Source organism: Chelonia mydas, chromosome 4, assembly GCF_015237465.2.
Source record: "Chelonia mydas isolate rCheMyd1 chromosome 4, rCheMyd1.pri.v2, whole genome shotgun sequence".
In the NCBI taxonomy this organism is placed as follows: domain Eukaryota; kingdom Metazoa; phylum Chordata; order Testudines; family Cheloniidae; genus Chelonia; species Chelonia mydas.
In genome coordinates, this window is record NC_057852.1 from 21,745,303 (window position 1) to 21,762,444 (window position 17,142).

The following is a 17,142-nucleotide window of genomic DNA, read 5'->3' on the forward strand; positions in this document are numbered from 1 at the left end:
TGGATACAGTATTCCCACCTATCTATGCCCTGGCCCCACAATACATATATTGCCATCCTTTTGGGGTTGCCTCTAGTTCTGGTTTCCCTCTCATCACATGATAGATGAGACAGGACAGACAGACTGACAGAGAAGGTAGAACGGATTCGGCTTTGCAGTGTTTGGGGTAATGTTGATAAGCCAAACTCTGAGCCTTTTTAGGTTTGCCTGTCACAACTCTTAATGCATTGTAAATTCAAAGTCATCCCAATGTGCATTTGTGCACCTGTGATATATTCACCTCTTCTGTTTTATTAGCCACTTCAGAGAGAGATATAATTACACCTTAATTTGAGGTGTAGCTGTAGCCTATGTTCTAGCACCTCACAGCCTCTGGCTAACTGTTTGAGCTATAGCTCACGAAAGCTTATGCTCAGATAAATTGGTTAGTCTCTAAGGTGCCGCAAGTCCTCCTTTTCTTTTTGTTTCCCTTTCTGTAGTCTTTTAAATATAGATCCTCACATGCTCAAGCATCTCCAAAGCTTTGAATAAAACAGAATAGCTGAATATATCCAACGTGCACATTGGCATGACTTGGTATTTGCAATGGATTAAGAGTTGTGACTAACTGCACTATAACTACCCCTTTAATTTGCAGGAGATGTACCACAGCGTGAAAATAAATGGCATTGTGATCCTGAGAGCTGCTGGGGCAGGCTGAGACTCTGCGTGAGGTATAGTAGATTAATGATTGTGAAGATTATTTGAAAGGCCTTTTCTCTGAATCACCACATTGGTAGCATTCCTCCCCCATCCACTGTACCAGGACCGACCACTGCAGCTTGCCTTATTCTGCCCTGATCAAAGAGGGGCCTTTTGTAAATGGCTCCCTTTACTTATTAATGTTCATTTTTGCATTGCCTGGCCAGTATCTGGATTAGCTCAGGAGCCTGTAATTCCTCCTTGACCATTTTCTACATTCTTCTCCCTCTTTCATTAATGTCTTGGTGAGAATCCAGAAAGCATTTGATGTTACATTAAATAGGGTGTGTAAAAAGCAACCATGGACTCTTGTGCAGATAAGAAAAGGAGGACTTGTGGTACCTCAGAGACTAACCAATTTATTTGAGCATAAGCTTTCGTGAGCTACAGCTCACTTCACATGCATCCGATGAAGTGAGCTGTAGCTCACGAAAGCTTATGCTCAAATAAATTGATTAGTCTCTAAGGTGCCACAAGTACTCCTTTTCTTTTTGCGAACACAGACTAACACGGCTGTTACTCTGAAACCTGTCATTATGCAGATAAGTAACCTGTTTAGAGGTGCAGTTTGCATTACAATTGACAAAGGCTCATTTTACATTTGAAATGGACTTTTCATTAATGCTATGGACTATTTTAAAAATACGGGGTGACTTTCAGTCCTGTACAGAAAGCCAGTGCACAGCCTATGCACCACTCGAGTCCCATCGAGGGTTTAAGTGGGATTTAAAACCTTAAGCCTTGTGCTGAAATGAATTTCACCCTCTGGTTTTGAGTACACCAGATGGTGGTTTTGTGATTGCCTACAAGGTGCTGCATGGTCTGGTGGTTAGGGCAATAATTTGGGAGAGCCAGGTTCAATTCCCTGCTCTATCACAGGATTCCTGTATGACCTTGGGCAAGTCATGTTGGCTCTCTGTGTCTCAGTTCCCCAGCTGTAAAATGGAGATTTTAGCACTTCCCTACCTCAGAGGCATGTTGAGGATAAATAGGTTAGTGTGGAAGGCACTGAGGTACTGCAGTGACGAGGTACCTAAAGTAGATAGGGAGACATGCAGCTACACACTCTGAACCATCTAGGACCAGCTCTGCCAGGGCTTCATGTGAACAGTTACCCAGGTAAGCAACCCAACAGGTAACTTACCATTCATTGAATGGTGCTGGATCAACTGAATTGGAATGGGAGTCATGACAACAGGTCACTGGGGGAGGGGGCAGGAATGACGTGCAATAGCCTTCCTGTGCAAGGCTTCAGTTTCAGATAATAGGAAACATTTTGCTCCATAAAGTTGGTCAAACGTTTCTTCTACCCTCTTGGAGAGCAGACAGTTCTCTTACAGATGGAGGGGATGCAGCCTTCAGGGCTCTGCCTATAGCCAATGGCACCATCTGACTTCTTTACTAGGACCGGGTGAGACCCATCCACTTCCATGTCTTTGAATATCGGTGTCACAAGTTCCTGGAGAGTTAGTACTCTGCATTGAACTGCTTGTCTCCACTGGGACCCCTGGACATTAATGCTTTACTCATCAGAGCGCCCTTACATGCATTGCCTTCTACAAAGAAGCCTGGAAACTGAGAACAGACACCGACGCTGGCTGTAATATAACCTGACACAGAGCCGCAATAGACACCATCCCGGGCTTGACATGATTCTGCTCCATCTGTTATACCAATAAAATAAAAACCAGCAGGATCTTATTAAAGGGGAAAAGGCAAAATGCCACATTTATTGTGAATACAGAAAGAATCCTAGTAAGCAGTTAGTTGTAGCTATAACATTCCATTCAATTTCATATTTCTTCACACATTCATTCATACACACACACAGGTTCTGCAAGGTTGTTATCATAGTTACCAGCCTTAGAGTTGCTCATGCCAAGCCACTGGCCAGGTGGCCTGGACATGAGGAGGGAGCAGGGCCTTGTCAGATGCATATCTGATGCTCCTGGAAGTTGGTTTGCAGAATCAGACCCCAAAGTTCTCACTTTCTAGAGTCCATTTTTATAGGAATTTATTCCTATGCCAGTCTATGGGAATTGCTTCATCGTGCTGTTGTTGAATCAATCAGCAGATGGCATATTCCTGATGGCTCCGTGTTGTTCTTTGGTTCTCCCATCCTTGAGGCTGTTGGGTGGAGTCCAGTCTGCCCTCCAGGGGTCCTCTGGTTATTTCCACTTGACGCCTTCTTCGGCCGATGGACACTGGATTCTTAGGCTGGCACCTCCCTGATCATTCATTTATTATCCACACCAAGCATCAATCCACATACATCCTCTATCTCTATTTTAATCACGGTTGTTAACAAAGAGAGATGAATACAAAAAAAGGGTGGGGAGTCTCTGTGTGCTGTTTCTGTTGTTACAGAGTATTGCGTTGAGTCACTCTCTCAGTGTGAGTAGTTGTAGTTGTTACAAAGAATTGCTTTTAGAAAAGACTCTGTCTTAGGATGTACTAACACAATTAGCAGCTTGCAAGTTTCACACATAGAGGGAGAGAAACAGTACCAAAAACCAAGAGACCTCTTAATTAGTAATACCCTGGAATTTAAACTATGAAGAATCAAACTCATTTGTGGTTTTAATACGGAACTACTTTAATATGATCCAGCACATCTCTTGCAGTGGAAGCTACAGTGCCCATAAAAGGGCATGACCCAGGCCAAGTGATCTGTCACATGGCCTGCAGTTTTCTCTCATTCCAACAACCAAGGGTACTCTCACACCACATACGACCAAGTGGTTGTCTTTGATGACTCACATTTTTATGTGGTGTGCATGCAGAAAACCTTTTCCTGGCAGGTTTCAGAGTAACAGCCGTGTTAGTCTGTATTCGCAAAAAGAAAAGGAGTACTTGTGGCACCTTAGAGACTAACCAATTTATTTGAGCATAAGCTTTCGTGAGCTACAGCTCACTTCATCGGATGCATACAGTGGAAAGTGTAGAAGATCTTTTTATACACACAAAGCATGAAAAAGTACCTCCCCCCACCCCACTCTCCTGCTGGTAATAGCTTATCTAAAGTGACCACTCTCCTTACAATGTGTATGATAATCAAGGTGGGCCATTTCCAGCACAAATCCAGGGTTTAACAAGAATGTCTGGGGCGGGGGGGGGGGGGGTAGGAAAAAACAAGGGGAAATAGGTTACCTTGCATAATGACTTAGCCACTCCCAGTCTCTATTCAAGCCTAAGTTAAGTCATTAAGGATTTGTGCTGGAAATGGCCCAACTTGATTATCATACACATTGTAAGGAGAGTGATCACTTTAGATAAGCTATTACCAGCAGGAGAGTGGGGTGGGGGGAGGTATTTTTTCATGCTTTGTGTGTATAAAAAGATCTTCTACACTTTCCACAGTATGCATCCGATGAAGTGAGCTGTAGCTCATGAAAGCTTATGCTCAAATAAATTGGTTAGTCTCTAAGGTGCCACAAGTACTCCTTTTCTCTCTTCCTGATACAATCTCTGCTGAAATGCCTAGGCTAAAACTCCCACTGTAGGGCAAAACTCTCATTGACTTCAGTGGGGCCAGGTTTTTACCCTCAGAACGTTGCCCTCTAAAGGTATGTCTATGCTGATAGGATCTATACTGCTGTTTTTTGGAGTTTAATGGCCCACTGCCTCCCTGCTGCAAGAGCCTTTCCCTGCTCTGTATAGCTACACGCCAGTAACAAGTGTGGACACAGCCTGCCTTTCACTGTGGCATGTAGCTACACATGGAGTGCCTGTACTCTACCTGCAACTGCAATAATAGGCATTGTCTATGTTGCAGCAACATCTGTGTTTCTCCCAGATCTCAGCACTTCCCCAGCTCCCTGGTTGATTGATTATTGTTAACAGTTTAGCCATTTCTAATCTATTGTTCTGCAAAACAAGATCATTGACTTGGATCCCTGACACTGAATCATGAAGCACTTGCAATCTGATAATTTACAGACCCCAGGCTAAGTAACTGGCCTGGATTCTTCTGTTGAACCTGTCTAATTCCTCCACATGTGGTGAGGTTTCTTCCTCCTCCAAAGCAAAGAAAAGCACCCACAACAGGGAATTGCACGGGGCCAGACTTCAGCAGCCCTACAAGTGCTGTTGATAAGCGCTCTCTCTCAGCCTCCCAGCCAGCCCAAGGTTTAACTTGGCAGCACTCACTGTTCTCAGGGAAATCAGTTCTGCTGTTTACCAGCACATCCCTCCATCCTCCCACAAAAATCCCTTAGTATCAAAAGATACATTTTAAAAACCACAAAAAGCCACAGAACCCCTAACCAAAATGAAGCACTAATAATACAGTAAAAAAGATTTTGGGGGGGAAATCTGGCTCTATAGCAATAAAATCACCCATTTGAGTGCATTCTTAGCAGCATATTCTGCTCATGTGATCAGATGTTGTTGTTTGTTGACTTAGGGCCAGATTTTCAAGAAGCAGATAGGTACCTAGGGTAGAATTCACAAGGAAGATCTAAGCACCATTGGCATTCACCAAGCCTCGCACTCAGCTGCTGTCCAACCCTGTAGGCACCTAAGGGCATGGCTACGCTTGCAGATGTAGAGCGCTGGGAGTTAAACCAGCCTTCAGAGACCGCAGCAGGGAAAACGTTGCCGTGTGTTTACACTGTCAGATTCAAGCACACTGGCGTGGCCACATTAGCAGCTCATGCAATGCCACAGAGAGCAGTGCATCCCAGTGTTCAAGTGGCTGTAAAGTGCTTTTCAAATGAGGGGTGGGTGGGGTGGAGTGTGACAGGGAGTGTGTTGTGTGTATGTGGGGGGAGTGAGAGTTGGTTTTTGGGGTGCTGAGAGCATGTCAGCATTCTGTCCTGTACGTTCAGACAGCAGCAGACCTCCCCCCCGCCCCCGCCTTTCTCTCTCTCTCACACGCACCCAGCATTCCACACTAATGGCTGCTTTGTCCCGGAGCAGAGAAGCAGCCGGCTGTCAGAAACGGTGCTTTGAAAGGGGATATCTGCAGTCCTCCAGTGAGTTCAAAACAATGACAAGAGTGGCCAATTGACTTCAAGCGATTATGGGACATTTCCAGAGGCCGATCGCAGCGCAGTAATGCAACACCTTGTTCATGCTGATGCCCGGGCGTTTCAGCCGGAGCACAGCAAGCGTTAATCTTCTTGCTGAGGTGGAGTACCGGGAGTGCTCCAGCTGCAGAGTTCAGGTGCTCTACGTGCCTTGCCAGTGTGGATGGGTCGGGAGTTAGGGCGCCTGGAGCTGTTTTAATGCGCTCTAACTTGCAAGAGTAGCCAAGCCCTAAGTTTCCACAATTAAAGGCCCCAAGGTGGCTACATTTGAGCAGCTGGACACACGTATAGCTGCCTAAGCCCTGTCCCTAGCCAGTGCCTAACTCACAGCAGGGCTTACAAACGGGGAGCTTCTCCTGCCTATCTTGCTTTTGGGACCAGAGCCCGTGGAGGGGCGAGCGGCAAGGCCACCCCTGTGCAGGGGGGGAGGCAGGGCTCAAGGGCTGGGGGCAGACAGGCAGAGCAGCATTGCCAGCCCTGCGGGTGGGGGGCTTCAGGTGAGCAGGCCAACCCTGGAGGCAGGGCCTCAGGCTAGCCCCACGTGGTGTCCTGTTTTCACTTTGGGAAATATGGTCATCCTATGGAAACACCACTAACCTCGCTCCAGAAGAGGCATTCATGGCTGTGAATCCCTAGAAGGAGGCACCTTCCTTCAGCCTAACTCGCTTTGAGAAACAGGACTTAGGCTACATCGCGCTCCTTGGCATTTCCTACTGGCTCGGTGGTGGCCTCTCACTCAGGTTTCTGGCTTTGTGACTTCCTTTTTTTAGGGGCCCAACTCTCCCCAGGCTTTGTACCTGGGCACCTAACTCAAGAGAGTGAATTCTATTCAGGGGCAGGGCAGCACTGTAAGTCCCCCTTATCAATCTGGCCCCGAGTGAGATTCCCAAAAGCACTTAAGTGAGTTAGGTGCTTAGTTCCCATTGACTTAATGGGACTTAAGTGCCTTGCCCGCATTTCTAGTGGCTGTAAGAGGGTGGTTGACCCACTAAATGAAACTGGGCTCAGCTCTCCTGTTCCAGTCCACAGGCTCCCAGTGGGGCCACTTAAGAGGGCAAGACGGCACCTGGGGAGCTATAGAAGCTCATTCAGCAGTCAGAGCAGACTGAGTTAGTCAGGAGTCAGACAGGAGAAGGGCAGCAGATGAGACCTGCCAGAGACAAGGTTTTTCCTGGGAGAGGGCTGATGGCAGGAGAGCAATAAGAGGGGTTTGCTAGCTGACCTTCCCCAACCCAGAGGGCAAGGGCTGCAGAGGGCCAGAGGCAGGAGCAGCAGCGAGATGGCCAGAGAGGGCTGAATGAAGGGGGAGCAGTGGACAGACCTTGCTGGAGTATTAGACCCTGAGGAGCAGTGAGACGGCTGGGGGAGTGGGAGGCATGTTCCCAGCAGAGAGTGGGAGTTCCTGCTGAGAGGAGCAGGGTTCCACCCCAGAAGGAATGTCTGGGTGGCTGTCCTGACGTAGGGAGAAAAGCCGCTGGATAAGGGCCTACCTGTGATGGAAGACACTGTGGGGGTACAGTGAGAACAAGGACTATGTGCCCTGGGGTGATATGAACTATGCTTTGGGACTTTAGTTATAGCCTATCTGCACAATGTCCTTGTAATAAACTGGCCCCCAGGAGAAGAATTGTTTAGGTAAGATCCTGAAGTGGAGTCCTTTGGGTTGTCCAAGAGGGAAACTGAGGCAAGGAGCTATTAGTAAGGCTGCCATGAGGAGGTGCCCTAGAGGAGGCCACTCTTTTACAGTGGCTAAATACCTTCAAAAATCTGGTCCCTGGGTGCCCAATCCTGCAGCAACATCTGCTTCAGTGGGATTCTATATAGCCTCAATCCTGCATCCGGCTATGCCATCTACAGTAAACAAAACACAAACAGTAATACTAAGATGTTTTTCAACTTTCACTCTGTTTCATCTCTTTTTCCCACTGTTTGTCTTTTTTTATTTAGTTTGAAAGTTCTGCAGGACAGCATCTGTTTCTTACTGTGTTTATACAATACTCACCCATCACCAAAATGCAGCAGTCATAACAGCAACACTGAACAATCCCCTTTGGAAAGCAAGTGAAAAGCAATTCTATCACCAGTTAAAAGTGACAGGGGAATTTGGGTAAATAGCATATTCCCTTAACTGGCTTCTTCCTTTAGGTCCACCAATGACTCTTAGCCAATATGGCAAAGCCTCCGACTGCCAGATGTGGGGACTGGATGACAGGGGATGGATCAGTTGATGATTGCTATGTTCTGTTCATTCCCTCTGAAGCACCTGGCATTGGCCACTATCAGAAGACAGGATACTGGGCTAGATGGACCACTAGTCTGATCCAGTGTGGCTGTTCTTATGTATCTTACATTTCCATTCCTAATAGTCAAATCCTTTTCATAAAGCTCTTGAAATCAAGTTGGTGTACTGTTAACAGACCCCCTTGTCAGCCACTATGATGCTAAGGAAGTGAAGTAGGACCCTTCCTTTCCTGTGCGTAACTAACATTATCATTATACCCCAGTTAGCTACAAAGCAGTCTTATTTTTTTTCCAGCTGTATTTTTTTTCAAAGTGCTGCTGAGGCCTTGTTGTTCCCCTTGGCTTGCTGTCACTTTAAACACAGGCCTGGCTCCTGGTTCAGAAGGATGATGCAAGCAGCTTCTCACTTTGCAATGATGTCTGGCTTTCTCACTGTGAAAACTGACCAGTATGCTACTTAACAAAGTCACATTAGAAAGCTGTCGCTGTCATGAATAAAAATACCTCCCTACCTCATCAACAGCCCTTTCCTCTGAAATGTACGGCTCTTCTGGCTGCCCTATTTTGAGGACTTAAGAAGGACTTGACTCCAGTGGTGAGTAGGCCTTTTGCAGGTCTTCTACATAAGAGTGAATTTCAGCCTGAGAGAGCAACTGCAGAGCCAGTAATTAATTAAACCATAGTCTCCTGCTAAGCCGTTTGTAGTTCTAACCATTAGGCCTTCCCATTGGGGTAATGTTTCTTCAGGAGAATCTCTGATTTATTTTTATGGATGCTGTGCTATGATCAGCACACAAAGGGTTACCAGATAGCAACTGTGAAAAAACGGGATGGGGATGGGGGGTAATAGGCGCCTATATAAGAAAAAGTGCCAAAAAATGGGACTGTCCCTTTAAAAACGGGACATCTGGTCACCCTAAGCACACACAGCCAGGAATACTAAGAGCAGCTGTCCATAAACTGGATGTCAGTGAAGGATGCAGGATCAGGCTCAATGTGACGATGGAACAAAAGAAATATGGGTCAGAATTTATTATTAGACACCTAAAGAAAAGGAAGGAAAAAGAATTGGTTACAATTTGTAATACAGAGGCTGAAATTACATCGCGGTATCACTGCCATTAGAGTGCGGGTCTGGGGTTTAATGCCTGTAATAACACTAATTGAAATCAATGGGAGTCTTCCATTGACATGAATAGGAGTATGAGTAAGCCCACATGACTGAGAGAAACTATAGCATAAAGCCAATGTAGATAATGCACCAGGATTATAAAAAATGTGTATTTAGTAATTCAGTCATGTCACTAATCCTCCATTAATATGAATTTGGGGCAATTAGTTACCGAAAGAGCATAACCCCTGCAATTACACTGTAATTCCATGTAACTACCATATAATTAGACACAGTATGATAAAGTGTAACCAAAATATGGGAGAATTATCCCTCCACTACTTATTATAGTCAATGCATCTATTTTATTTGTTTTCTTTTTCTAAAAGAAACTCCACACTAAAACTCCATCCAAAGCTCTGGGTACGTGCCACATGCATTAAAAACACAAGCATAGGAAGTATAAAATATAAATAGTCCAAAACGGTAGCATGCCTCTTACCACCTTAGCACACATCAACTAATTACCAGCCATGAGACCAACACAACTTAACCACCCTATCCCCCACCCCCAGACAAACTTTTAATGTGTGTTAACTGAAAATGATTATGAAAGCCAGGAGTTCTGACATCCTTAGGACCAAAAAGCCCCAATGTCCGCTCTCATTTACACTTTCAGCTGCAGCTTTATAGGAATGTAGAAGTGGCCACATTGAGACTCAGTCTATACCTAAAACTTAGGTTGACCTAGCTATGTCTCTTGGGATGCGGAAAATTCACACTCCTGAGAGATATAGTTAAGCCAACCTAAGTCCCACTGTAGACAGTGGTAGGTCAAAGGAAGAATTCTTCCCAGGGCCGGTGCAACCACTAGGCAAACTAGGCGGTTGCCTAGTGTGCCAAGTGGTTGGGGGCAGCCAAAAGCGCGCTCTGGGGAGGTGGTGGAGCGGAGGTGAGCTGGGGCGGGGAGTTGCCACACATGGCTCCCCGGGCTGAGGGAGGGGGCGGCGGGGAGCTGCCGCATGGCTCCCTGGGCCGAGGGGAGGGAGAGAGAGAGGGGGCGGCGGGGAGCTGCCTCGTGGCTCCCTGGGCCGAGGGGAGGGAGAGAGGGAGGGGGCGGCGGGGAGCTGCCTCGTGGCTCCCTGGGCCGAGGGGAGGGAGAGAGGGAGGGGGTGGCAGGGAGCTGCCTCATGGCTCCCCGGGCCGAGGGGAGGGAGAGAGAGAGAGGGGGTGGCGGGGAGTTGCCGCACGGCTCCCCGGGCCAAGGGAGGGGGCGGCGGGGAGCTGCCACAGGGGGGGCGCCTCAGGGCGGGGGGAGGCACGGAGCTGCCATGGGGGGGGGGCGCCTCAGGGCAAGGGGGGGCGGGGAGCTGCTGCAGGGCTTGGGGGCCTAGGGCATGAAACATCCTTGCACCGGCCCTGATTCTTTCCTCAACCTAGCTACCACCTCTAGAGGGGATGGATTAATTACAGTGAGGGGAAAAACCCTTCTCTCACTGCAGCAAGTGTCTACACTACAGCCACAGCACCGCAGGTGAGCTGGTGTATTGTTTGTAGTGTAAATGTACTCTAAAATAGACAACTGCTCTGCTCAATCTGATATCTTGCCTCTGGCAGTGGCCTACACATCTTCCCTTAAGGGAAACCAAACACCCTGTTACTGTATCTAGCCAATTTTGCAATGCTACTGCATGAAGAAACTTTCCTTGACACCTCTCTGTGAGAGATCAACTTGTGTCCTGAAGTCTGATACATTTTCACCCAGCATCTGAGCTTAGTGTAACTGCCCTGGTTACATTTACTGTAGCTGCCTAGATCAGACTAGATCAGCGTTTCTCAATGTTTTTTCAGGCAGATGACCCCTTATTTGAAGTCAGAAATATTCACAACTCTCCCATTATGTGCACTATAAAAATAAGAATACAAAAAGATGTAGCAGTGTTAACATTGATAGGCCTGTGTATGAGAGAGAGTGAGTGTGTGGAGATGCTGAGAGAGAATACTTGATCTTGAAGGGTAAGAGTGTGTGACTAATTGGGAAATGAGATTTTCTTTGCTTTGGATTGTAATAAAATGTTAACATCTTTGTGACCCCCCAGTTGTCACAAGCACCAGTTGAGAAACACTAGAATAGCTGATCATAATGGTCTCTTCTGGCCCTAAAATCTATTAATAATATACTTCTTAATATTCCAGACCCCTTAACTACAGCACTCAACTGTTTGCCTCAGTGATTTTTTACGGTAGTAAATTCCACAAACTGATTAAAAAATACATCCAGAAGTATCTCTCCTCAGCCTACACTGTGGTGTCCAATGTCTCTGTATAGCTGCCACCACCAACTCAAAGAAAACAGGATAACTTAACAAAAATAACCCCAAAATATATTCAAATAGCTGTAAAGGATCATAAAGCGGTGTGCAGGTGCGTGCATGCCTTTTAAACTACCTTTTTGTCTGTTGAGTTGCTGAAAGCAGCTGGACCTTGAGTATCAGTTATCTCAAAGACAACAACTGCCACAGAAAAGGAGAAAGCTGAAATGGAAAGCGTCAGTTTCAACAGATAACACACATCAGACGCTAAGGAATGAGTTTGAATGTATAACACAAAGATGGGCCTGAGTCACAAGGTTGAGGTCTGAAGAGCGCCAAAGTTCTGGGATGTTTGAACATAGGGGTTTGGGTCAGACTCCACCATGAGATAAAAATAGCTTTAAAAAATTCAAACATTTACAGTTTTAAAAATGGAGTATTTTAAACTTTATTAAATAGTACTTTGGGACTGTCTAAAAGACAACTAACGTTTTACTAATCAGTTGAATATGAACTAAAAATTCTTCATAATCTAAGTAGAACAACATACTACTGGAATTATGAGTATCTAGTCTATCTATATTTCCAGGCCAGCCATAGAATAAAGACATGGGAGGACTTGTGTTTAAAAATATTCCAGTTCAAGGAATCATCACAGCTCTACTCAAAATGAAGTCCATTTCTTCCTTAGGGAAGATAAAACTTATGTCAACTATCAATTGCATGTCTCAGTGCTTCAGTGTTGCAAAGGCTGATGCAATATTGCAGTGATCCAGTCTGTGGATGCGTAGATTCTGATGTGCAATGCCATCTAGCGAAACCATATGAAACTACAACTAGCATACACACCTGCTGAAGTCTAGTCTTGCAGCAGTGCAGAAGCTAGGCATACATATCAATCGACTTGGATAATAACAGAAGTTAAGTAAAGTAACCTTGAGATTCAAGCCTTGCAGCACTGGTTTTGTGCACAGGTGACTTTTCAAGACACTGAAGGCCTTGAAATCATCTTATCCTCTTCAACATGGGAACGCAACAACAATCAGGGTTTTCTGTTATAAACTCCTTGGTTATTTCAGAGTAGCAGCCGTGTTAGTCTGTATTCGCAAAAAGAAAAGGAGTACTTGTGGCACCTTAGAGACTAACCAATTTATTTGAGCATAAGCTTTTGTGAGCTACAGCTCACTGCATCGGATGCATTCAGTGGAAAATACAGTGGGGAGATTTATATACATAGAGAACATGAAACAATGGGTGTGGTAACTATGGGTATCTATGTATATAAATCTCTCCACTGTATTTTCCACTGAATGCATCCGATGAAGTGAGCTGTAGCTCATGAAAGCTTATGCTCAAATAAATTTGTTAGTCTCTAAGGTGCCACAAGTTCTCCTTTTCTCCTTGGTTATTGTATTTCTGATTCAAATGGTCACACAGATATGCACTTGAGGCACTGTAGAGTTACAGACAGTTGATTTGATTACTCAACTCTTTAAGCCCTTTCAAAATTGTTTGGAAAGTTAATTTCCCTCACTTTTGAAAGCCAAATCCCTCTTTCAGGAAAATAACTGTTTGTTCTGCCCTCCACCTCAGAATGCTGCCATGTACTAGTAAAGACCAACCTATCTACATGTATTCATCTCCAGCTAGGCCTCTGTGCAACCTACACCCGGGGAAACACTGGTGTAGCTCCTCATAAAATGACACTTCCTTTCCTGAGAGAGACAAGGTGAGCGAGATATCTTTTAGTGGACCAACTTCTGTTCATGAAAGGGACAGGCTTTCAAGCTTCACGGAGCTCTTCCTTAGGTCTCTTCCTTTGTTGTCTTACATGCTTTGACAAGCTCCACAAACATTTACAATGTTGACTTTTAAAGTATCAGCACTGGCATCTGAGTTAGCAGGCAGCATTGAAATGAATGGGACAGGTCACACCTCAGAGTTATTGTTTCAGCCTCTCTGCAAATTCAGGCAGACATCACCACATCACTTATATCCAGGCCATATTTATCATGCTCTTTTTCACAACTAGAATAACTAGAGACTTACTTTTTAAAACAACTGAAAGCTGAGGTTCTGGAAAACAGTTGAAAGCTCTGTCCCAACTCTTCCCCTCCTCCCCAGCTAGTCTGCCATGCCCCTCCAGGAGGGTGCATCCCACACTCTTGGGAAACAATGCTGTAAGGGCAGTAACCTTACTACATAAAATAGGTTATTTGGCTCCAGTCATATAGCAGGGGTAATATTTATTCACTAAAATGAATTTTGTGTGTGTGAAATATGGTGAAAAAGAAAGAACAATAACCAAGTTATCTGTCCGACTAGCCCCTGATTTTGTTAAATACTATTAGTAATTAAAGAGCTGTTCTATTGTAAAGGAGAGGGAACAATGTCAGTTTTGATGTAATCTCTGTTAGCTTGCTCACATAAATCCTAAGGGCTTGAAAGAAGAAAGCTAATGGTTTACAGAAGAGTGTTATTGAAATAGCTGGCCAAGATGTGGTCTCCAGCTGCCGTCAAAGGCACACAACCCACTTTCATCAGAGTGGTGCGAAGCCGACAGGCCCTGTTTGACTCCTCGGTATACTTGGCTAGTCCAGTAGCATCAATTTCCAAAAATGCTTGCTTTCATCTCCAGCTTGCCAGGAAACTCCATCCCTTCCCCCTAGATGGGGCCCTACCCACAGTACTCCATGCATTTGTTATCTCCAGGGTGGAGGACTGTGGGTATGTTTACACTGCCGCTGGAGGTGTGACTATACCACATGCAGCCATAACTGAGCTAGCTTTGATCTAGCTAGCTGTGAGTACAATAGCAGTGAAGGGGTACTTACCCAGGTAGCTGTCCTATACTGACGTCCGTGCTGCCACGGCTTCGCTGCTATTGGGATTTGTGTTTAGAAAAAACTAAACTTAGGAATGTCTACACAGGCTGCTGTCACCTACCCAGATTGCTGCGTCGACATACCTCATAACTCGTTGTGTCGGAGCTGAATGTGAAGATGATGCATGTTCTCCAACTGGTACAGAAAGCAACTGTCCAATTTCTCTATGGCTCAAGCTGCTGCAAGCACATCAAGCTCAGGCATAAGTCCCGTCACTGGCTCTCAGTAAGTTTCCCGTACCAGTTTAAGGCCTTGGTTCGAATCTCCAACGCGATTAATACCTCAAGCCTCAGCTATATCAAAGTCCAAATTTCCATCTATGAATCATCGTGATATCAGCGCTCCTCTGGGACAATGCAGACCACAACACCCAGGACAAAGCATGTGAGAGTTGGGGACAAAGTCTCTTCCATCAAGAGGATCTAGCTACGGAACAATCCTCCAGAGGAGATCAGGCAAATCCAGCAGCTGACCATCTTTAGGAAATGCTGCAAAACCTTCTTCTTTAAGACCAAAAGTGATGCTCACAATACAAACACCCCTTTCATTCCCAAACCCGACCAATTCTCCCACCACCCCCCCAAAAAAATCCCCAAACCTGTCGCAAGCAGAGTTTTGACCTTGAAAAGGAAGAAGTGTGACAGATTTATGTTACCAATCTGCCTGGGGCATCAGGTGATCAGGCTGAGGTTGTGACAGAAGTGCCAGAGACTCCAAGAAGTCCACAAAGGACTTTGCAACTGCTATTGATTTTACAGGGAAGGCACTCAGGTACCATGGTGGTGGGTGGCCGAACAAAACCCAACAACAGATAGTAGTTATGATTAAAAACAACTCTGGGCTCAAGGGACAATCAACTTAAAAATCTCACTTCTGTCCAAAAATATTTTACTACTATTGTTGCAAGTAACATCCAGAATGACTGGAATAATGAAAAATATAGAGATTCCTCCATTTTTTTCCAGCTTGTGCATTCAGTAGCTCTTTGTGCCTAGTTAGTTTCACTCTCTCCTCTGTATACACTGTAAGGTCCTGATCCTGCAAATACTAGCGCACAAGAATAGATGTACACATATGAGTGTGACGGAGTAGGGAGTGGGGAGGATTGACCTGGGAGTGTTGCGGGGTAGTTACTGGTACTGTCTGCATTGGTGATGGGATATCAGGGTGTGGCTACCTGAGCACATAACCTGAGCCAGGAGGGGGCTGGGACCAGGTGACACCTTCTGCCCAGAAACTGGACAAAGGCTGGAGGAGGAGCTGGGCTGTGTGGCTGGGTGAGACGGCTGGAGGGGGTTTCAATTTGGAGCTGGCTGGGGAAATGGAGGGAGATCCAGGGCCGGGGTCTAGGCTCGCTGCCCCCCAAGATGGACCTGACTGAGGGGGTCCTGTTGTCTGGACCTCCAAGCTCTGTTTTGGACTGTGTTCCTGTCGTCTAATAGACCTTCTGTTTTGCTGGCTGGCTGGGAGTCACGGTGAATCGCAGGAAGTAGCGGGTGCAGGGCCTTGACTACCCCATACTCCATGACAACGAGTTGTCCCACTGAAGCCAAAGTTCTTAATGTGCCTGCAGGAACGCAGCCTTGATTAGTCAGTTTGTTGCTTTGGCTGTCTGGGGTTTTCACACAGTGACAGGTGAGTGACAACCCATCTATCAAATAGGAAAATGAAGTTATAAAACCGCAAAATTGGCAGATGAAGCCAGGGACAGGAGTAGCATCTGAAACTATTTGACATATTTTTTAAAATGGGCTAGATTTCAAGTTGACAGAGTTTCCTTAATAATATCACCAGTGATGCTGATCAGGTGCTAGGCTCAATCTGTTCCTTTCAAATTGAATCATTTTTATATATGTTTTTCTGTTTGGTGTTATGATGTTTTTCTAAAAGATACATGCTAGTTTAACCACAGCTACTAGACTTGAAGCAGGAATTAACTCAGGGAAGTTCTATGGCCTGTGTTGCACAGGAGGTCAGACTAGATGACCACAATAGTCTCTTCTGCCCTTGGAATCTATGAATGTCAGGCAGTTCCCACAGTTCAGCTTGGCTAATTCATAAAGTGGACTCAACAGCTGACAAGAGCTTCAGTGTTCATGGTCAAGATGTTGATGATTTCTGTGATGTGTTCTCATCAGATTGCAATGTATTATAATGCACAGACAAACTTCTGTTTGAAAGATGATTTGAGCCAGAGTCTAAGGCATGTTTCAGTAGCTCATTATGAAGAGATTTTAAACATCCCTTAGTTGTGATCCAGCTACGTACTTATACAGTCAGATAATCCCTTTCAGGGCCTGGCTCTGGGCCTGCATGACAGGGAATGCTCTCAACTAGTGGATAAAGTAGATCAAAAAGGGAGTGTGGGAGCTCCCCAATTCTGGTGATTGTGTGTCATCATAACTCTTGATGTTGTGGGCTAAAGTGACATGATGCATCATCTTGTGTGATTGTAATGGGAAACGGCTCGGGGAAGAGGAAAGAGAGAAGAGATGGAATATATCAGAAAGGAGTCTACGTGACCAAATGAATCCATAAACAGCTAAACAAACTCACTTCGTAATGGAACATTAAAACATTCCTTAGATTGTGTGTGATGGGGTGTGCAAACCCCACACTGGGCAACAAGGGATTAACGAATTACTTTGGGCCCAGCCAGCCCTTCCCTGCCACACCTGCAGCAAATGCTCCATGTGGCAGAGGAATTAAAAAACAGGGAAACATCTTATTTGGGGGCAGGCCTGTGATTCCTGCAGTGCAGAGCAAAGTTAAAGGCTGAAATCTCTAAGATAACTGTCCCAAAGGGCCCTCCCAGAAGGGAG

General features: G+C 45.5%; 1 protein-coding gene across 2 annotated transcripts in view; it reads left to right on the forward strand.

The window, feature by feature from the left end:
* Positions 1-17,142, forward strand: part of LOC102937746 (probable E3 ubiquitin-protein ligase HERC6) — a 62,937-nt gene that overhangs the window by 7,875 nt on the left and 37,920 nt on the right. Inside the window, exon 2 of one of the 2 annotated variants that reach the window (XM_043545138.1) lies at positions 638-713. The exons of the other annotated variant lie outside the window; for it this stretch is intronic. The gene's annotated coding sequence lies outside the window, so the exon portion shown is untranslated. The remainder of the gene's footprint in view (positions 1-637; positions 714-17,142) is intronic. 2 annotated transcript variants of the gene reach the window in all.